The sequence below is a fragment of the Vicia villosa genome, linkage group LG6 (genome assembly GCF_029867415.1).
Source record: "Vicia villosa cultivar HV-30 ecotype Madison, WI linkage group LG6, Vvil1.0, whole genome shotgun sequence".
NCBI lineage: Eukaryota > Viridiplantae > Streptophyta > Magnoliopsida > Fabales > Fabaceae > Vicia > Vicia villosa.
In genome coordinates, this window is record NC_081185.1 from 67,201,743 (window position 1) to 67,225,337 (window position 23,595).

Sequence of the window (23,595 nt, forward strand, 5' to 3'; positions counted from 1 at the left end):
GTTTGAAGGATTTCTTTCAAAAACCTCAAAACAAAGTATCCGCAATCTGTACTGTTTCGCTGTTGCGGACACTAAATAGAAAAAAAAATAAGATTTTATAGTTATCTTGTTTTATCAAGTAGCATAACTATTATAAGCAAAATTGTGAAAACTAATGTACCTGCACTTTGATCCAAGTAATGTTGTTTGATTTAGTCCGTGATACCTATGCGTCTCTTTGACTTCGGAATACTTGTATTGATCTAACAAAAATATAAAAGCATATATTTAGATCAATCTCACAAATAATTAAATATATAAATATACACGAATATTTAGAACGATCTCACTTACCTATCAATCGTTGACTTCATAGCCGGATAATTGGTCCACTCACCATCTATCGAATTCATAAAATATACCACTTCTTTTATAGGATTGATAGCAAGCAACAACCAGTGTGCTCTGTAAATTAAAACAAGCTGTTTATATGAAAATTTTGCTACGCAAAAGAAAAAAAGATTAGATGAACCAAGAATGAAAAACTAACCCTACTAGTCGGGTATTATACGCCCAAAGATACAAGCTTTCTGTATTACCGGTGGTCATGAATCTATCGACTAAGCGTTGTCTAACTGAATCCAGTTCCGTAGCAATTATCGGTCCGCTGCAATGAGAGGAAGACACGAAATGGAATCTGTTTGACAATTCAGTCTCGCGCAACACTTTGTCATACAACACCCTTAAATAAAAACATAATAAACATTAGACTATTTTCATTGAAATGTGTAAGTAAATTGTTCAACTAATTAAATAATATATTCATCGGATTACCGGATGTATGAGTGAATATTACTGACGCCTAATTGATCATGAGTAAAAATCTCTTTCATGTCATCTAGTGTAACTCTTTCGGGGAATTCAAAACCAAAGACGGGTTCATCCATACTAATTTCACGAATAGCACCTGTCGTCAAGTCTGACATATCCACAAGAGTTCCAAGCGTCTTCCGGTATCAAGGCACAAAAGCACCTCTTTTTGCCACGACCTTCGGAGGACCCTTTTCCTTGGGTGGTACACTACGAATTTGCTGCGTCACTTGTTGTGACCCTCGAGCAGATACCTAAAAATCATATAACTTAGGTAAATTATAAAATCATGCCGTTTTAGATTCAGACCATATATTAACACTTTAAATGTACCTCTTTTAGTGATGCAACAGACTCGTCCTGCTGCAAAATCCCTTTACCCTTAATTGCGGGTTTTGTAGGAGTAGTCTAAAATTATCATGTAAAAAATAATTAATGTAACGGTTCAGAATTGACATTCGAAAACTAAATGATTCATAATGGTTTTCAACATACCTCATCATCAATGAAAATGAGTTCCGAGGGCCATGCAACAAATGACCCTATTGCATCTCGCAGCAATGTTGTCTCTGAGACCATGTCAGGCACCGGTAGCAACGCATTATGATCTAATACAACATCAACTGATACTTTCAGGTGTCCATCCGGGAGCGGTCTATGGTGAAGTAAATCTCCCAAAGTGTTGTGCACTTTTCCCTTGCCAACTAGGTGATAATCCGGTGACGATAAGTATGGTTGACAAGATGAAATGCCCTAAACCAATAATAAATATAGAGTCATTATCATTACAGAAATAGAAAAATTGTAAGAAAAAAGAATTTATAATTATCTCGGGAAATTTTTTTTGACAGTTGATATTAGCTTTATCACTAGTTTCTTTCACCGATGAAGTATTGTACTTTTCCCTCATATATATCTCTTTATCTCTTTGCAATTCAGAGACTTGTGCTTGTAATTCCTGCAATTTTTGCAACACTTCTTCATTGGTAGGATTTCTTCTCCTAGAATGCTTATAGAAAGAGGTTGGAGTCACACCATGACCTTTACCCCTCACCGACCGGGATACTCAGGAACATCTAGTGCTCTACTAAGTACGCTCATATTATCCTGGTCCTCACCGGTAAATACTGATTGCGACATGGTCTCCTGTAATTCATTTACATTTCGAAAATTATTAGTGGAGATAAAAAATCAATTATATAATAATAAACATTTGATTTAATTAAAGACACAGTGTTATACTTACACATTCATCATAAACTTTTTGAAAATCGGGATCAACAACTCGATTCTTGCTCACACGAGCTTCCTTCCACAACACGTGTACTGGAAGTGAGGTTTCCTCACTTTTCGTCTCCTCTAACTATGCATTGACACAAATGATAAAATCGTCAAATACAACACATTTAGACAATTAATAAGAACGTAGCATTTCTATTTAATTACAATTTTTTCCTCTAAGCTTGCATATCCCAAACGCCCCTTTTTATATGGATATGCGGGTTTTGATGATCTCGCCCTATTTGTGGCACTCCTTTTCCGGAAAGCTTCATCTCTTTGATTTACAAACTCAACCCAATCTTCATCTTTAATGAAGATCTCATACTTTTTTGGACGTCCCGGGGCCTCTTCAAGAAAATTTCCTTCTTTATCCTTCAGATAGGTGTTTCTTAAAAAAGCTTTCCACCCTCGATGTCTTTTTTCGGCCAAACCAAGTATGTAGCGTTTACGCTCATCTGGTATGTTAAAAGACCTCTGCGAAAAAACATACGCATAGAGTGTGTTAGTATAAGTAATTTAAACACATTATCGTCAAGATAATAACAACAACCATATATGATACCTTAAGCTCATCCCAAAGCATATTCTTTTTCTTGTCCAACGGTTTACTTTTCATATTCCATTTAGATACGGAGATTGGAATATGCATACGAACAAGTGTACCAATGTAGCTTATCAACTTTGCAGCATTAGTACCAATTGCTTGGTTATCAGAATTTCATTCTAAATTATATATTAATCCTTTATATCTATCTCGAATGATTCCCTTCATAATGGTGATGCCTCGTGCAACTTCTTCTGCTGATGTATCAGATGGAGGATTTGTATCTGGAGCATCTCTATCTTGTGAGTTTTCTTGTGAGTTTTCTTGATTACTAGCTGTCGCGCGCTCGGTTTTTTGCCATACCTCTCGCGGAGAGATACCCAAACTGACTCTTTTTGTTTCTGCTTTTGTGTTTGAAAATCAGAGAGTCGCCACCGACCTTTTATTTTATCCAATTAAGGAAAGGTTTATAAAAGAAACAGAAAAAAGACCTTTAAGAAATTCTGGGTAAGGGGGTAGGTTATACAAAGGGAAGGTGTTAGCACCCTTTGTATCCATGGTTATCCATGGGCTCTTTAATTTGCTTAGCTCACTTGTTTTCAATTACTTTTCGATTGCCTTGAAATGCTCGTATGTGGTTCCAAATACCTTTGTAAATTGACTTTGTAATGATCCTTGTGCGGATGTATACAAAGTGTTTTTATCTTTCAAAAGATGTTTTTTTTTTTGAAAAAAAGAACGTTAACTTCGTAATGATCCTCGTTTGGATATATACAAAGTATTGTCTTTTTTTTTTGAAAGTTTTATTTTGAAAAACAATGATATATGAGAGATTTGTTTGTTTTGATTTGAGCAAGCAAATTAGGAAGTATACCCTGAGTTATAAGGTCTTTATCCTATTTCCTTTAAAAATCTATCCTTTCACCGGATATAAACAAAAGTTCGATTTTGCGTTTGAAATAATAGAATTTGATTTTGATTTTGAAAAGAATGAGAAAGGGATTACCCTAAGAGGTGCAAGTGTGATTGTGTTTGGATTCAAATATTTTATCTTTGAAGTTAGTGATCTAACGATTCAATTTTATCTTTGGCATGTACGCAGTTTATATGTGCTGGAATTTAAAATGCGGAAATGTAAAATGCGGAAAGTAAATCTACGCTATTACATCGATTGTGCGGGAAATGTAAACTACGCTATTTACATGAATTTGACAACCTATACATTTATCTAGGAATTTAAATTGCAAGAAATATAAAAGAAATGTTTTTGGATTTTTATGATTGATTTTAATTAAAATTAATGCATGATTAATTAAATTAAAATGAGGAAAAAAGATGAAAATAAATTTCAAACCTAAAAATTAAGTTCAAAATATGTTCAAAAATGCTTGTTAATTAAATTTAAAACAAAACTAATTTTTTTTGCTTTTTTTGAAATTTGATTTGAAATCTATTAAGTTAATTAATACATAATTATATAAATAATTACACAAATAATTAAAACTTGAAGAGAAAATTATTCAAAATATGTACAAAATTAGTTTATAATATATAAACAATATTTAATATAAAGAACAAATTTTTTTATGATTTTTGATTGGGTGAAAATAATTAAAAGATAAATATATGCATATTATCTAATTAATTACACAAAATATTCAAATTATGAAGAAAAATAAAATATTTTTATATCAGAAAATAAAATATTATTTTAGAAACTTAAAAATATTTTTTGTGTATTTTTTTGGATTTTTAAAACTATTTTTAATTAATTTAACAAAGAAATTAAAATAAAATAGAAAATAAAAAGATGAATGATCAGGTGTGGTATTTAAATGAGGACCATGGTAAGGATGAGTGTTTTGATGCGTTGGATTGAGAGTTTAATGAGATCAGACGGCCCAGATATTGAGGTCACATGGAAAGATGATGTAAAGCGCACATGGGAACCCAGGATTCAAAAACACTGGCGCGCGCGTTCTATCCAATGAGGTGAGGACACCTCATCGTCTTCAACCTCCAGCCAGCACCTTTAATAACGTTTTTGTAATAAAAGCGTTGTAATAGATACCTTCTAAACCTGCAAAATAGCGAATAGGGTCAAACATGAATATAAATTTGGCGCGACATGCCCATTCGATTCGTCTCAATCTACTGAATTCAACCATGCCCTTAATTTGTCCTATTTTTGGTTCTAACGAAGAACCCTAAATTTGAACTAAGAAACCCTAAAATGGTAGTTTCGTGTACGGGCTCCCAAACTTTAATTAAATGTCCAGAAATGATCAGGACATTAAGCTAAGTTCAAATATATGTCTACATCTTGTTAAATATGCCTGAATGATCAGATACGAGTTGGTTTTATTTTGAATAAATCGTGACCTGTAGTGCTTAGTTCAGTGGGTTTCAAGGCTGGGAAATGATTGGAATAGTTTCAGTGATACTTGAGGAAGGTGTTTGAATGTTTAGTTTGTATTGAAACTGACTTGAATTCAAAATTCGAATTTGGAATTTCTTTGAAAAATTTAAGTGATTACAAGTATGGTTACAAGCATAGATTCTCTTCTGAATTCGTGGTTTTTTATTTGTGAAGTACTCTAAGCTATTTATAAGCTATGTTGTGCTTAGAATTGAAGCCAAGAAGCCTTTGGTTGCCTTTGTTGAATTCTTGATTTTTTTATATTAAAACCTTTGAATTGTTGACCAAGTCTTGCTTCTCTTCAATGCTCTTGCCTTGTACCTCAATCTTCTGCAGAAAATTAAAGATTCTTGGATGACTCATGCTTAGAAACTAAGCTATCCATTATCCTTCCATTTTCCATTTTCATTTAATCTTAAAATAGGATAAAATTAAACCAAAAATGGATAAAAATGGTGTGGGCTTTGTCTTGGTCGTGGGAGGCCCATAATATCATGGCAAACATGTTTGAACCATGAAAACTTGGCCCCATTTGGAAAAAATACATTTTTGAGCAATGTTGGTTTTATGCATTTTCCCAAAATTTAGCCAACTTCAACAAGGTGTAAATCCCTCAATTTTTGTCATATGAAGGAGATCTTTCACTTTTTGGAAACCTCAAAGAGTCCTTTAACCAATGTCTTTGGTCTCATGTCAAAATGATTTTTGATGCTCCTTGTGTATCCTTTTGAAAAAAGTGTCTTTTTGTTGACTTTGAAAATGACCTGTAATGTCTTGGTTCATATTTTTCAAATGGTGAACCTAATGACCATGGGACCAATTGCATTTTAAAGATAATTGAATTTCCTTCAAAATGAGCTTTGGTTTGAATTTTTTGGATGAAGGATGAGAGAGTTATGACCAGTCAAAGTTCAGTTGACTTTTTAGGAGAAAACCCTAATTTTGAATCTTAGGGTTTTGTTGATTTTTGATCTTTCCTTGATGAATTATGATCATCCAATGATCAAATGATAATCCTTTGACAAAATATGGATGTTGACAAAAAATTTCATTTTTGACTGTCTGTTGACTTTTTTGGTCAAACGGGTCGTCTGTTGACTGTTTGAGCTGCTGACGGTGCGTCTGAGTGAATTGAAGTTTGAAAATTTGTATGATGGTACTTTGAGATGTATGGAGGTCCATGAAATCCATTTTAGGTCTCAAAAACTTGTTTCTCCTGAAAAAAACAATAAACCCTAATCAGGGACTGTTTGTGTAGGAGACAGTTAAGCGTACCTGATTTTTGTGCAGTGCTGAGTCTCTGCTAATCATGTGATATTCAGAAGACTTCTAGGACAAAAATCTTGGAATTTTGAAATGCAAAAGTTTGATTTGATTGATGGTACAAAACACGGAGAATTGTACTGTCAGCAGTTTGACCGTCAACTGACTATTCAGGCATGTAACAGTTAGAGTGAAAAATCAACAGTCAAAGTTAATTTTCTTTTTGTTGTTTTTGTTTTATGTGAAAGATGAAAGTTTATTTACATGACTTGTTAAAAAACACAGACATAATAAATAATTATTATTTACTCTACGCGAGCAAAATTACCGATAATAACCCTAAAAATCATTTAATGCACAGAAACATAAATATTTGACTGACAGAAAACACACAAAATATTATCTGAATAATTAAGCAACAATATGACAAATAGTACAACATTTAATACTGACAGTACAAACATTACATACTATAATGAACGGTACGACGAGTAAACGGTACATTTAAGAAAATAAGAGATACGGCAAACTTTAAGAATGATGATTAATAACCCATGCTATGACCAACAGAAAATAGATGATCGGGAGTGTAACCATCGCAGGTCCACATTTTTCAGGACTATGCAGACAGAAGAAGGACATGATCACCGTAGCAATGATGATGACCATAAGAAAACACGTTTCCATCCGCTTCGCCATTTTGCCGGGGAGGAAGAGAGAATGAATATGAAGTAGAAATTTGAGAAATGATTTAGAATTTGATGTGAGATTTTATGAAAAAAATGAGAGGTATTTATAGAATGAAAAGAGGGATAGAGACGTTGGGGAATGAAGTGATTCCGTACAAAAGGAAAATTTGAGTGGAAGTAAGATTTGAAAGAAAGTGTATGATAGTGTTGGGAAAAAGAGAGATGTGTAGAATAAAGTTAAGATTTGATTTTTGAAAAAGAGATTTGAAAAGAGATTTTGAAAATAATGGAATATAGTACAAAAGTTAGTGGGAAACAAAAAATTAGTAATAATTTACTTGTTTACCAGTACAGTCTGAATCCCGGACTCTGCGCCTGCAAAAGATTTAATTCTGTACCAATTGCGTCAGTACTATTTATCTGTAAACAAATATCAAATAAATAGCGTGTGTGAAGCAATAAACAGTACTTGGCGTTTGCGTAAGAATAAATTCAACAGCAAGCCAAAATACTGTATAAGAAAAGATTCTAAAAATCAAGTATTCATAAATCAGGATGTGAAAATCCAAGATTATATGAAACTCTTAATTTTTAGATTGAAGTTTTCTTGAAAAAAGATGCGGGCAAATTTTGGGGTATAACACTAGCCATTTGACCTGTATCAAACAAACAAAAGCACATTAGTACATTATTACTATTTAAACGTGTATACAAGTCAAATGGAAGTCAAAGTAACTATGTACAAGTAAATCGAAATCGAAATCGGTGAAATCGGAATAAGTGTCAAAAAAAGAAAGTTGTCGGAATTGAACGAAATTTACATGGCTATGGTAAAACGTCCTCACGGACTCAAAAATGAAGTTGGTTTTCCAAAATTCAGACCCAAAGCCCGACTTTTGATTATGGACAGAAGCAAAACAGATAAAAAACAGTCCCAAAATGCAAAGATAAGTACATGAGCAGCTCCGGAATCGTCAAAATAGTATAGTTACATGTAAAGAAGTCGACAAACGGATACATGGTTCAAAAGTTATGTACAAAACAAAAATATGCACCAAAATTGGATATTTGTGTCATTTTCCGATTAGCTCGAGTTTTGAAGTTTGAAAATGGTTTAGCAACTATCTTGAACTCACTAGTTCATGACACAAACCTCAAATGACAAGTATTGTAACAATCGGCGCAAAATTGAAAAAAAACTATACAAATTGAATATATATATATATATATATATATATATATATATATATATATATATATATATATATATATATATATATATATATATATATATATATATATATATATATATATATATATATATATATATATATATATATATATATATATATATATATATATATATATATATATATATATATATACACTAATTGAATAGGAATATATAACTATACTACTTGTATCAAACAAACTAAAGCACATTAGTACTTGTGTCAAAAAAAGAAAGTTGTTGGAATTGAATATACTATTACCTTTTTCACTAACGTCTCTTTCTTTTCTTGGTAGGAATATGTTCTGCGCGTCTCTTAACAACGCGGACGGTTGGATTGATCCAAATACCCTCATTATGATCATTTCTAGTACAAGATTCATTCTCATTTTGATCGTTTCTTGTACAAGATCCAACACCAATATCACCTTGATCTCCAATGTTTTCATCAATTATTTTGTTAGATAAAAGCACTATAGACCATTTCGTACTTGTCGGATCATTGACATAGAACACTTGTTTAGCTTGAGAGGCTAGAATGAAAGGCTCATCTTTGTACCCCACCCTATTGAGATCCACTTGCAAAAATCCTGACTTATCCATTCGTATGCCATTATTATTTTCAACCCACTTGCAACCAAATACAGGAATCTGAAACTTCGCGTAATCAAACACCAAAATACGCTCGATAACCCCAAAATATGACAAATTTGCAAATTTCGTATTTAAGTCATTCGCACTTGATATGTGCAATGCTTCAGCTACCAAGGTAACACCATTATTTTGCATAGTACTTTTATCATCCTATTCTTTGGTATAAAATGTGTATCCATTAATTGCGTATGCGCTATAAGAAAACACAACTATACTTGGACCATATGCTAAACATCTCAACCTTTCTGTTACTGAAGCAGGATCTGAATGATACTTTGAATAAATATGTTCCTTAAACCACGGTATGAAACTTCGATTGTGCTCTCGTACTATCCAATTCTCATTTATATTCGGATTTAAACCTCGGAGAACACCCTTGTGCATTTCAACATACGGCTCAACCTCAATCTCATTGTGCAGAACATACAAATGCACTTGATCTCGTTCAACCATTGATACTGTCACAACTTTATTTCCAATTAGCCTTTTTCCTTCTTTTTTTCGACAATATGAGATTTGGGGAGTCCAATTGATTGAACATTTGACAGATATTCAGTACAAAACTCAACCTCTTCTTCAAAAACGTATCGTTCGGCAATACAACCCTCCGGTCGACTTCTGTATTTCACGTACCCTTTTAATATTTTCATATAACATTCAGTAGGGTACATCCATCTCATATAAGCTGGTCCGCACAATTGTGTCTCTTTCATAAGATGAACGACTAGATGAACCATTATGTCAAAAAACGAGGGAAGAAAATACATTTCAAGATCACATAAAGTAACAACTATCTCTTTTTGCAATGTTGGTAAGATCGCGGGATCGATCACCTTACTGCAAATTGACCTGAATAAAAAACACAGTTTAGTTATTGCGCTTCTTACTTTTTCTGGCTGAATAGAACGTATACCTATTGGTAAAAAACGTTCCATTATAACATGGCAATCATGCGTCTTTAAACTCTTTAACTTGAGGTCTTTCATGGACACAAGTCTTCTAATATCTGATGAGTAGCCTTCTGGAACTTTAACTTCACTGAGGAACTTACACAATATTTTCTTCTCCTTTCTAGATAGAGTGTAAACAGCAGGTGGCAGATATGTTCGTCTTCCTTTCGTCACGGGTCCCAATTCAGTTCTCATTCCCATGTTTACCATGTCCTTCCTTATGTTAAGGACATCCTTAGACTTTCCTTGTATATTGAGTAACGTACCAATAACACTGTCAAGTACATTTTTTTCAATATGCATAACATCGAGGAAATGTCTTACGTACAACGACTTCCAATATGGAAGTTCAAAAAAAATTGACCTCTTCTTCCACCCACTCTTGACAAGTAAATGTGCAAAAGGCTTGCCAAACTGAGTGCTCACATCTTTCACCTTTTCAAAAATTTGATCACCTGTCAAAAAAGGCGGGGCTCTACGTTGTTCGGCCTTACCATTGAATGCTTTTCTCCACCCACGGTAGTGATGATTAGAATTTAAGAATCTACAATGACCGAGAAATATATTCTTCTGAAAAAGATCCAATCGTGTCGTATCGGTTTCATCTTCACAAACAGGACACGCTTTTTGACCTTTATTACTGTACCCTGATGGATTTCCGTATGCTGGAAAATCATTAATTGTTCCAAACAACATCGCCCTCTAGTTGAAACTTTCTTTCTTATACCCATCATAAACCTCCACACCGTTCTCCCACAAAAACTTTAAATCTTCGATTAAGGATGCCAAGTATACGTCTATGTCATTCCCTGGTTGTTTAGGCCCAGAAATTAACATAGATAACATCATGTACTTACGCTTCATACATAGCCACGAAGGTAGGTTATAAATCATAAGAATCACAGGCCAGGTGCTATGCGAGATACTTTGAATACCATGCGGGTTCATTCCATCAGTAGACAATGACAAGCGAAGGTTTCTTTCTTCTTTTCCAAATTTAGGATAATCATTATCAACTTTCATCCACTGTGGTAAGTCTGCCGGATGTCGCAACTTTCCATCAATAATTCTTTCATCTGCAAGCCAAGTCAATTGTCTTGAATCGGTTTCACTACGATACATGCGTCTAAATCTCGGAATTATAGGAAAATACCATAAGACTTTTGCCGGAGACAACTTTTTCTTATATCGAGGGGCACCGCATTTAGGACACTCATTCAACGTTGCATACTCGTTTTGAAACAAAACGCAATCTTTTGGACAGGCATGTATCTTATCATAGCGCATGCCAATAGAGGACAACATCTTTTTGGCCTCATACGTTCGATTGGGAAGAACATTATCCTCTGGTAGCATATCTTTCATAAGGGCTAATAACTCTGTGAAACTTTTATCCGACCATCCATTGCCCGCCTTTAAGTTGTACAACTTTAACACCGCAGACAATCTTGTGAATTTTGTACAACCATCATACAACGGTTTCTCTGCATCGCTTACCAACCTCTCGAAAATTTTAGGACAATCCTCAAGATCTTCTTCAAGCGCTTCTGCAATCTCTTCGACTCGATCATAATCGTATGTGTCTGTGCAATCGTCGTTTGAAGAATACGTCGTATTATACCTCGATTCAACATTCCCGTTACTTTTCTCACCATGCAAATTCCAACATGTATAACTTCTATCAATTCCAAACCGTAGTAAATGCGATGCCAACTGATCCCCGTCAACCTGACCCCCATAACAGCAACCCAAGCAAGGATACGTCATTCGACTCGAGTCTTCAGTGTACGCAACCGCAAACTTAACGAATTCCAATACCCCTTTCTCGTACTCTTTCGACAATCGATTTGAATGCATCCATGTCTAAATTAAGCTAAACAAAAACAACTAATTAAGGCACAAAACAGTATAACGCGTTTCTGTCAAAAAGCAAATTAAGAATGTATAAGAAAAATATTATCGAGTAGCATCACTATTATAAGAAAAAAAATTTACAAAGTAAAATGTTAATTAACCTATTTGGTTTTACTATCTTTAAACACTAACGAAGTATCTCAATCTAGGACAATTGAATTACAAAGCAAATACAAGATATCAATAATAACTCACCTTTCAAAAGAGGAGCTATATAAGAGCCAATGAACCTGTAGCTACAAAAGAACCTGTAGAAGACAAAAGAAGATTTATCTTTCATAAGCATTCATTAGCACACAAGAAAGTCATATTATCAACTAAGTTTAGGCCAAAATCTCTTTCGAAGACTAAGTCTTTATTTTATGAATTGAAAGTAGTGAAAATAACAACAAATGCTAAGTCTAAAATACTACACTTAAGATGCTGCTAAAACAGTCCCACAAAGTCGTTTAAAGCAGACATGAACACAAGAGAATGGATCAAGGCATTTAGCAAGAAAGAATGTAACACTCCATATTTTTCATAATTTAATTTAAATTAATTTAATTGAATTATGGGGAATTATTTGGAATTATTGAGAAATTAAGCAAATGAGCTTGAGTTGTGATTAGTAAAAAGGGGTGCATTGGTAGGCCCTATTACTAATTAAAATAGTTTTATTTTATTTTTTCACAAAATAGAGGGATTGTGAGAAAAGAAGAATAGAACCAAGGAGAAGAGAAAAAGTTGAACGTGAAAGAGAAGAGAAGCAGAGAAGTGCGACAGAGGAAGAGCGAAGAATCAACCTTCAGGTAAGGGGGATTCTTCCATTTATCTTCTATTATGGGGTTATAGGTAGTAGGATAGAAATGAACATGTTGTTTATGTCAATTGAGTTATGCTTAGGTTGTAGAAATGTTAGGTTTTGGGAGAATTGATTAATAATGTCGTATTGATCATGTATGGTGTGAATTGGATAATTGAAATGTGTTATAAATGTGTTAATTTATGTTTGTGGTTGCTGTTTGGTGTTATAATACATTTGGGTGTGAATTGGTATGGATTCGGGTCTATACGGTGTTGGAAAAATGGTGTTTTTCTGCTAAAGCAGCGTAGGAATCGGTTCCCAGGTGGGAGGAACCGGGTTCCAGCAGTAGAAACCAGCAGCGAAGGAATTCTGTTCAGTAGGAACCGGTTCCCATGTAGGAACAACCCGGTTCCTAGTAGTAAAAACCAGAGAGGAGTTTCTGAAGGATTTCAGGAACCGGTTCCCACGTAGGGAGGAACCGGGTTCTACGTAACTTTTTCTAAAATTTCTTAACTTAGAAAACTCCTAACTTTTAAACCGTAAATCGGATTTTGGTGTCGTTTTGAGCATAGTAAAGCTAATCAAATGATTTGCATAATAAAATAGTGTTTTGGGCCGTGATTCGAAATTATTTTAAAAATACTCAATTTTATTTAGTTGTGGTGGTTTATGCGTACAGGTACAATAATGAATGTTTACCTGTTATGAAGTTGTGGTTGTAATTGGTGTTTGTTTATATATATATATATATATATATATATATATATATATATATATATATATATATATATATATATATATATATATATATATATTGTTGATGTAAAATATGTGTTTTATTTGGTTGAGAATAGCATAACTGTGTGTGGCTATTGTTTACTGTATTGGTTGATGATTATGACATTTGGATGGTTTATGTGGATGATGAGCATGTTATGGTTGATACATGCATTTCATAATCATTATGTGGCTGATCCTTGACATGGTGGATCAGTGGTAGCTAATTCCCATTATGTGGAATTAGTGAGTGGGTGTCGCCGTATCCTTGACGATGGTGGATCGGTGAGATGGGTTATCCCAGATTTTGGTACCACATGCACGTAGTTGCATTGCATTAGGCTACTTGTGTTATTATAACATGAATGGAAGATTGTCCAATGTTATAATACGCGTGATTGTGTGTTGGTTGTGACTAATTGTATCGTTTTGAATCTGATCGTAACTGTAATTGGGTGAATGATATGTGATTGATATTTTATTATCTATATCTTATAACATTAGTTAAATGTGAATGAGACTCACCCTTACTGTTGTTATTTTTCAGATTGAGGAGTAGCTCTTGTACTTGGTGAGGATTAGCTCGTCAAGTAGTTCGTTAGAGTCAGTTGGGTCTGTGTCATGCTCTGGTCGTGTAACACTGGGGACGTTGTTTAGAGTTACTTGTTAAACTCTTTTTATTTGGGTGGATTGCTTATGTTGGCGTTTTAAGTCTATGACTTGGTTGTTTTATTATTCAGATGTTAAATATAATTCCGCTGTGTTAACATGATGATCTGAATAAGTTTGGTTTGACGTTTTCTTTTATGGCATGACATGAGTATTGTTTAATTATATGGAAGTTGTAATGCCCTTTTTCATGTTTACTCTGATTATTGTTAAATATTTATGCGGGGTATTAGAAGGGTGTTACAAAGAACACATATGCATGGTTGAAATTTAAGCACAAAACACAATTTTCAAGTGGTAAAGTAACCAAGTATAATCAACACCAACTCACTTTTTATGAAAGGAATTTCAAATACCACTTACAAAATTAGCAAAAACAAGCTCTTGCCATAATTCTCACATTTAAACATCAACACACAAGTTTGACAAGTGAATTACTCTCAACAAAACTAGCATCAATATTCATGAACCAAACAATAAAAATTCTCAACACTTCACAACAACACAAAAAAAAATTCAGCTATCACTCTTAAGAATTCTAGCCATGAGATTGATAACATCCTAACACCAAGCCTTATCATTAACGTTCAAACTTGACAATTAATTTTCAACCATGATTAACAACAACTTGCATCCACCGTGAACATCAATTCTCGTCTTACACAAACTCAAGTAAATTTCCAGCATCATTATTTACTCATATTAGCAACCAAAAACAACAATATCATCATTATTTTTGCCAACATTCATGAGTTGTATAAAAGCAAGTGATATAACATCAAAACCAAACAAATTCTCCGCATTATCGTAATTAACATTCAGCACCTACATCAACTCCCAACCATATTAAAACAACCAAATCAACTTCGAAAACTTCCACAAGCAATTACACAAACACCTAGTATGCTAACTACCAATGCTACTCTTTTCTATCAATTAATTCTCAGCACTATCAAGACTCAATTACTCATTAGCATCATCCATAATCATCAAAGAACTATCACATTTCCACAATTATATTCACCCATTCAAATAATCAACTAAACTAGACTAAACTAAGTTTCATCATCGATGGCAATTCAAATTAGCAGCAAGAACAACAATACTGTCACCACATCCAGTTCATGTCATCAATTTATAATCACAGCATCATCACTATCAAACATTAAACCACACCATAATACCTAAATCGTATCAATAACAGGTAAACTCACCGAAATGCAGCGGAACTCGTCAGGAACAAACGTGGAGCGAGGAGGATAATGTGAGCATGCTTCGTGGTGGCCGGAAATCTTCACGTCTTCGTGGTGGCCGAAAAGCTTCGTGGTGGCCGGAACAAACTTGCAGACGCGGAGGAAAGATGGAAGGGAGTACCGGTCGGAGTTTAGTCGCAGAGGGAGTAACGTTTTTTTCCGATTGAAGACGTGGTGGTGGTGGAGTCGTCGCAGAGGTGATAGTTGGTGGTGGCGTGGTTCTGTTCGCGAATTAGGGTTCTGAGAGAGAGGCAAAGAACGCGTGTGTTTGTTAGTTTTGTTTAAAATTTTTAATTTTAAATGGGCTACGCCAGCGCTTTTAGTAAAGCGCTTTCATACCCCCCTATAGCAGCGCTTTTACTAAAGCGCTTTCATACCCCCCCCCCCCTTTACCAGCGCTTTTATTAAAGCGCTTTCATACCCCCCCCCCCCCCCCTTTACCAGCGCTTTTACTAAAGCGCTTTCATACCTCCCCCCTATAACAGCGCTTTCTAAAAGCGCTTTCATAACCCCCCCTTTACCAGCGCTTTTTTCACTTGTTTTTTATTTTGTTTTTAGCGAGCCCTATAGCAGCGCTTTTCCTAAAAGCGCTTTTATAGATGTGCTGCTAAAAGACAAATTTGGCGTAGTGTCTGCTTTATAATTATAGGATACAATTATAGGATATAATTATAAAATAAATTTATGTTATAAAGTGATTTTTTTTTAAATCTAAACATACCTTTTTAATTATTATTTGTCACTTTTTGAATTCATCATTTGTTTTCAAATTTATAAATGCATTGAAAAGATACTAATTTTTAAATATTATGATATCATGCATATTGAAAATTGAAAGCGGTCACTTGATAGTATTTATTTTTTGTGGGATATAATCAAATAGTTATACAATATTTCCTCATACTATAAATAATTATGGAATAATTTATCTATATTAAAATCTCACTAATCTTGATACATTAAATGCCAACCCACTACACATTATGATTGCATGGAATTAGTACTCGTGTTATTGTAAATTTATGGATTTTATCTCGGTAATTTGCGTATTTAATGTCTTGAAAATTGAAATATTAAAATTTCTATAAAATATTTTCTTTTTTAGGAATGCTTAACCATTGCCTTGAGGATACTGGTTAGCAAGACCCTTATTTAAATTCCACTAATAAACTTGAAACATTATAACTCAAGCCCACTACACTTATTGTAAACATATGCATGTATCAACATTAATAGGAAAGCCAATAAATTACATTCTAGTAGAAGTTATAAAAATATTATTAAAATTTCTAATTTATTCTTATCAATTTGAAAGGTATTATAAAAATATTATTAAAATTTCTAATTTATATGTTCGATGGCGACTTTATTGTTTTGTTTCGATGAGTTTTCCAGTTGCTTCAATATTCTCTCTCTCTCTCTCTCTCTCTCTCTCTCTCTCCTCTCTCTCTCTCTCTCTCTCTCTCTCTCTCTCTCTCTCTCTCTCTCTCTCTCTCTCTCTCTCTCTCTCTCTCTCTCTCTCTCTATATATATATATATATATATATATATATATATATATATATATATATATATATATATATATATATATATATATATATATATATATATATATATATATATATATATATATATATATATATATATATATATATATATATATATATATATATATATATATATATAATTTTATTCTTTAAAAACTATTATAATTGAACTATACTATTAAAAAATTTCATATGAAATAGTTGAAGTTGGAAATTGAATCTAATTTTAATTTTTATACAGTAATTTATGTATATATTTTTGTAATTTATGTATTTTTTTTTATAAAATTTTACAATAAATTTATATATGATTAATTTTTTTATTATTTTGAATATTAGATTATAGGTTTGATTTTAATCTCCATGTTGAATTTGCATGAGCATATTTTACAAAGTTTATTATATTTTGATGGGGTGTTGTCATACATTTTATGTTTGTAAAAAAATGCAAATACGATCTAATAGGAAGGTTTTAGATTTGTAATTTAACGAGGAGCTGTCATACATCGTAGGTTGTAAAAAAATGTAAATATGATATAATAAGAAAATTTTAAAGCTAAAATTTGACAGGGAGATGTCATACATATTAAGTTTGGAAAATGGGCTAATATCTAAAATATGTTTAATAAATTTATAGAATTAACTCGAATTCAACTAGGGTTTGTTAACTCATCTGAATTCACAGGTATATGTGAACGTATCTATGAGATATCAGCGGTAGACTATGAATTTTGATGTCCATCTTTTAAATATATGTTTTGCTACTGTTTAATATAATTGAAGTTAGAGAATCGATTGTTAGAGAATCGGTTGTACAGTTTATTATAAGTATGAATCAATGCTTAAAAAGCAAATGCATATCATTAGCCTATATTTATAACTATATGAATGTAAACCACTTGAAGAATGAATTGATACTTTATAAATGATGGTCTGATAGACTTGTTATATGAACTCAGATGGGACCCGTGCGATAGCACGGATTTTTTTTAGGCAAAATACTCTTTTTGGCCCCTTATGTTAACCTCGAGGTTCATTTTGGTCCCTTAACTTCAAAAAGTGTCATATTGATCCCTTAACTCTTTAAAAGGTGTCATTTTAGTCCTTTTTGTCACATTAGCGACGGAAAAACTCAAAAATTGGTCGCTAAATCAGTCGCTAATATGACAAAAAGGACTAAAATGACATCTTTTGAAGAGTTAAGGGACCAATATGACACTTTTTGAAATTAAGGGACCAAAATGAACCCCGAGGTTAACATAAGGGACCAAAAAGGGTATTTTGCCTTTTTTTTACTAGTTTATAGTGAATAACTTGGATAACTTTATTGTACTTATGACTTTGATAACTTTACTTAATATGATAAATAAATGAATAATTAATGTATATTATATTGATATGAGAAAATGATTTTTAAACGAAAGTTACCAAAATTATGCTAATACAAAGTCACTCAAACTTGTCCTAATTTACATGTCATTAATGTACTAGTAAAGCCTCATAAAGCTATAAGGAGATATTTTAAATGTATGATATGAAAATCCCAACAAAATGCACTCTCGTCAATTTATTTTAAAATAAAATTAATTGTTATTTATTAATTGTGAGAATTTCAAAAGTTGGAAGACTCTGGTCAAAAATCAAACTGGCAGAAAGGTCAAGAGGTTGAGAACCGATAATGGCCTTGAATTTTGCAATGAGGCGTTCGGCAGCTTTTGTGCTACCTCTAGTATTGCAAGGCACATAACTATTGCATGTACTCCACAAAAAAATGGTTTGGCTGAAAGGTTCAATCAAACTATTTTGGAGAGAGTTAAATGCATGTTGACTAATGTTGGGTTAAAGAAGGTGTCTTGGGCTGAGGTTGTTTTGACAGCAACATATCTGATAAACAGATGTCCTTCGACTGCGTTAGATATGAAGACACCTAAAGAAGTTTGGTTGGGACATCCACCATATCTCGACAAATTGAGAGTATTTGGCTGCGTAGCCAATGCTCAATTAGGCAAGACAAGGTCGAACCTAGAGCTCTGAAATGCATGTTTATGGGATACCCAGAAGGAGTCAAAGCTTATAGGCTATGGTGCCTAAATCCAGGTCACAAGAAGAGTATCACCAATCGAGATGTAGTTTTCAATAAAGCTGAAATGGCTTTTAAGAAAACCGATGATGTTTGTCGAAGTGCAGAAATATCTGAAGAAGAGATGGAACAGGTAGAGATTCCTATTAAGGTGGAGCATGTTGATGCTGAATTGCATATCCCAGATGAATTCGAAGAAGAAGCAGAAGATGTTGAGGAAGTTGAGGAAACTATCGATGACTACCTATTGTCAAGAGATAGGTAGAAAAAAATCATCAAGCCACCTTAGAGACTTGGGTATGTAGATCTTGTATCCAATGCCTTAATCTCTACAAGTGAGGTTCTAGACGAAGAACCTAGAGACTATAAGGAAGTTAGGAGGAATCAAAATGAGATTGAATGGTTGAAGGCCATGAATGATGAGATGAAATCTCTTCGTGGTAATCATACTTGGGAATTGATCAAGAAACCTGCTTGTGAAAGGTTAGTCAGCTGTAAATGGATTTTCAAAGTTAATGAAGGAATTGAATGTTGGTCGCAAGGGGTTTCACTTTGAAAGAAGGTGTCGACTTTAATGATGTGTTTTCTCCTGTTGTGAAGCATATGTCCATTCGGATGTTGCTTACCATGGTGGAACAGTTTAATCTTGAACTGGAACAGATGGATGTGAATATTGTATTCTTATATGGTAATCAAGATGAAATGATCCTAATGAGGAAACCTGAAGGGTATGTCAAAAGGGGGAAGGAAGATTATATGCGCAAGCTAAACAGATCTTTATATGGGCGGAAACAATCTCCTCGACAGTGGAATAGGAGATTCGACAAGTTCATGGCACACATAAGTTTCGTTAGAAGCCAATTCGACCATTGTGTTTACTTCTGATTTCTACCTAGTAATTCATTTATTATTTTATTGCTTTATGTGGATGATATTCTCATAGAAAGCAACAATGTCAAAGATATAATGAGGGTAAAGGCTGAACTCAATAAGGAGCTCGATATGAAGGATCTGGGAGCTACATTTGGGATTCTTGGGATTGACATTTGAAGAGATATAAAACAATCGAAATTATGCTTATCTCAAGAGGCATACCTACGAAAAATTCTAGAAAAGTTTGGTATGTTGAATTCAAAGTCTATTGTGACTCTCACAAACCCTCAGTTCAAGCTAAGTATAGATCAGTGTCCCAGTACTAATGTGGAAAGAGCTTATATGAATAGCATCTCATATGCTAATATAGTAGGTTCTTTGATGTATGATATGGTATGTACTAGACCCGGCATATCATACGCAGTAAATCTTGTAAGCTGGTACATGGAGAATCTTGGAAATGCTCACTGGCAAACATTAAAGTGGATTCTAAGGTACATAAATGGGTCTTTAAACAGAGTCCTAATTTATGGTGGATCCTTAGGTGAAGATATTAAAGTAGTAATTTAAGGATATGTGGACTCTGATAATGTTTTCATTATGTTTGGCACAACTATTAGTTGGAAAGTGTCATACCCCAAAATTTGCCCATCACATTTTCATGCTCAAAATCATTTGAATATCGAAGGCTCGAGACTTGACTGAATGCACACTCTCTTAAACAATAACTCACCAACTAGGGTTTTGATATTCTCGAGGATAAATCAAGTTCTGACAATTAAAGTGGTCCTCATAACCTCTCATGTACCTTAAAGGATCCTCATGCCAACTTTCAAGCTCTGATTCACAAGATTGCTTAAACAACAGTTCAAATAGTCAACAGTCGACTAATTTGACCTAAAAGTCAACTGTGGGCAAAGTACAGTCAAAACTCCTGATTTTTTGTCAACACCCTCATATTGAAGTATAATTCACAATTTGATCAATAATTGATCATGGTTCATCAAGGAAAGATCAAAAATCAACAATTCAAAAAGTTTCTAAATTAGGGTTTTTATAGGAAAAAGTCAACTGAACTTTGACCAGCCATAACTCCCACATGGAACATCAGAAATTTTACATCCAAAGCTCAATTTGAAGGAAATTGAATCCTCTACAATTTTGTCTCTCACATGCCGAGTCTAAAAATGCTTCATTTGAGAGACATGGATCCAAACACTATAGGTTCTTGTCAAAAGTCAACCAAAAGTCATCTTCTTCAAAAGAACATATAAGGAGCATGAAAAATTATCTTGACATGAGACCAAAAGCATTGGTTAGAGGACTCTTCAAGGTTCCTAAAAATTCCAAGAACTTGGAAAAATAATAAGATATGAGGAAATGGCAAGGTGCACAAGTTCACCTAGTTTCAAGGGTATGCATGAAGAGCAAAAGGCCAAATATCTCCAAATGGGCCCATATTTCTTTGATCCAAACATGATTCTAATCTTATTAGAAGACTCTTGGCCCAATCCCATGTCATTTTATTATTTATTTTATTTATCTTAATTTTTAATTCATGTTAAAAATCAATTTAATTGAAATAAATAATGGAAAATCAAAGATTTTGATTTTTAGGTCTATTATGTGATAAAAATATCAAGATAATTGAATCAGATTTTGTGATTAAAAAGATTGGGAAGAGAATATTGAAATTGGATTAAAATTAGAAAGTTTCAATGATAATTTTCAATAAATCTCCAACTTCCTTAATTCACTACAATCTCATTCAATTTATTAACCTAAATTTCTCTCATATATATGTGCATATTACTGAGGTCAAAGGGAGGATTTTCGGAGGCAAAAAATTGGAATAGAACCCTGCTTTCAAAAGAAAAAACCGTGACATTCAAGCAAGGGAGAGATTTCGGATTCGATCAATTCAAGCCGTTCCAAGGTTGTTAATCGATTCCTCCTTGTCCTCTGATACATCCCAGCCATCCACAATCAACCAGAGTGCTCTGAAGATTGAAATCACGACCACGGTTTCACTACTTTTCCCTCTTTGTTTTTTTCTGTCGATTCCACGCATACACTCGATTTTAATTAAGTTTGACCATACATTCTGATTCATATTGATGTTTCGATGCTGACTGATGAATTTAATTGAATTTTTTGTGCAAGCATAACCAGATGCCATGTTTAGGGTTTTAAGATTTTGAATTTGGGAACTCTATGTAGAATTGATTTCAGGCCGAATCAAAGATGTTAATGAATTCATGAGACCATTCACATTCGATCTGGATTATGTCTGCGTGTTTGTATCTTGATTTTGCAGGATCACCATGGCCGAACCAGAGAAGGAGTCACCAAAGTGACGATGAACAGTGTTTGGCGCTATTTTTTTTTAAAATTTTTTAGTGTCGCTTGTTTGCTTATATTGATCGTGTCCCAATTTAGTATCAACGAGCAACAATTGGCTCAGTGGTGTGCAGGCGCGTCCAAAAGTTTGTGCACACTGTCACGGGTTCGATCCCTATGTGGAGCAAACCCTTCTTTTTCTTTTTTTTTTTTGCTAACATTACTATGCAGATCCAGTGTTGCTGGCGAACGTGAGTCCATGATGCAGCTTCGTCCCAGGGCCCTAGGATCTTCCCAAGGATATATCCAACGTCTACAGATTGAAGATCCACCGTGCACCATCAAGAAGCATCACACTAGATTACCAGCTGAGTTTCTCTTTAATTTATTTTTATTTTTATTACATGATCCCCTATTTTATTATATATTATGTATATATAGGCTTTTAATAATAAATTTTTTTAATAAAAAACTTGTTTTGTTATTAAATCTTTTTTCCATAAACATTGACATAAAATTTATATTTTTTTATTTTTCTATTTTCATTTATTTATTTGTTTTAAATTATTTCCTTTTAATTCTGTAAAAACATAATTAATTTTTTTTAATAAAAATTGTTGAAAAGTCACATATTTAATCAAATTTATTTATCGATTTAATTAATTAGGTTAAAAAACCAATAATTAATTAAATTGATTTTTATTCTGTTATTTTCATTTAAATTCGTACCCTAAATCAGGGTTTACGAAGATCACACCTACACTAAAAAATTTCTGTTTCTTTGTGCATTTTTTCAGGGTAATCACCAGACACCTTCCGACTACGCGCCATGCCCATTACAAAGCTAAGTCCCGATCTAATCCTTATCTTAATATTTTTCATTTATTTTATTTATTTTAGGGTTTACCTTTAAATATAATGAACTCTGCCTACACTCAATTTTCTGTCTGCCTTTGTTTTGCCCATTTTCAGGGTTAACCCCGAGGCTATCTCCGACTGCCAACCATATCAGATCAAATCCAAAGCTAAGTTTTGTTCATATTTATTTTAATTTCTTTTTGCCTTTTTTTTAATTAGGGTTAACTTTATTTGTCATGGAATTGATAATGCACTCACCCATATTTTCTGTTTATTTCTTCCTTTTCCAATTTTCAGGATTTGTCAACCGCCAAAGCTCAAATAGTCGGTAATCCTAAACTATAATCTCCTTTATTTTTTTCTGCTTTTAATTATTACTTATGTCAAACCCGCTGGCTTCATTCTCCCTTTCCCCCACTGGTTTCTTTTTCCCCTTCCCCATATTGCTTTAATTATATTGTTTATATTTTTGCATGGTTAGTAATCTTAGGGAGTGCAAGCCTGTAATTAATATAGAATCACCTAATTACAAGATAAGTAATTGAATTTAATCACGTGATTGTTGCATCCACGCACACTTTTTGGTAACCCCTTTTGTTGCCTGTTGCCTGTTGCCT

The 23,595-nt window shown here is 33.4% G+C and overlaps 1 long non-coding RNA gene across 1 annotated transcript; it reads right to left on the reverse strand.

The window, feature by feature from the left end:
* On the reverse strand, positions 1-445 carry LOC131611612 (uncharacterized). Its single transcript, XR_009287050.1, has 3 exons — positions 334-445; positions 161-242; positions 1-71 (listed from the first exon to the last, which is right to left on the reverse strand). It is a non-coding gene; the product is annotated as an uncharacterized LOC131611612 (long non-coding RNA).
* Between the last annotated feature and the right edge of the window lie 23,150 nt (positions 446-23,595).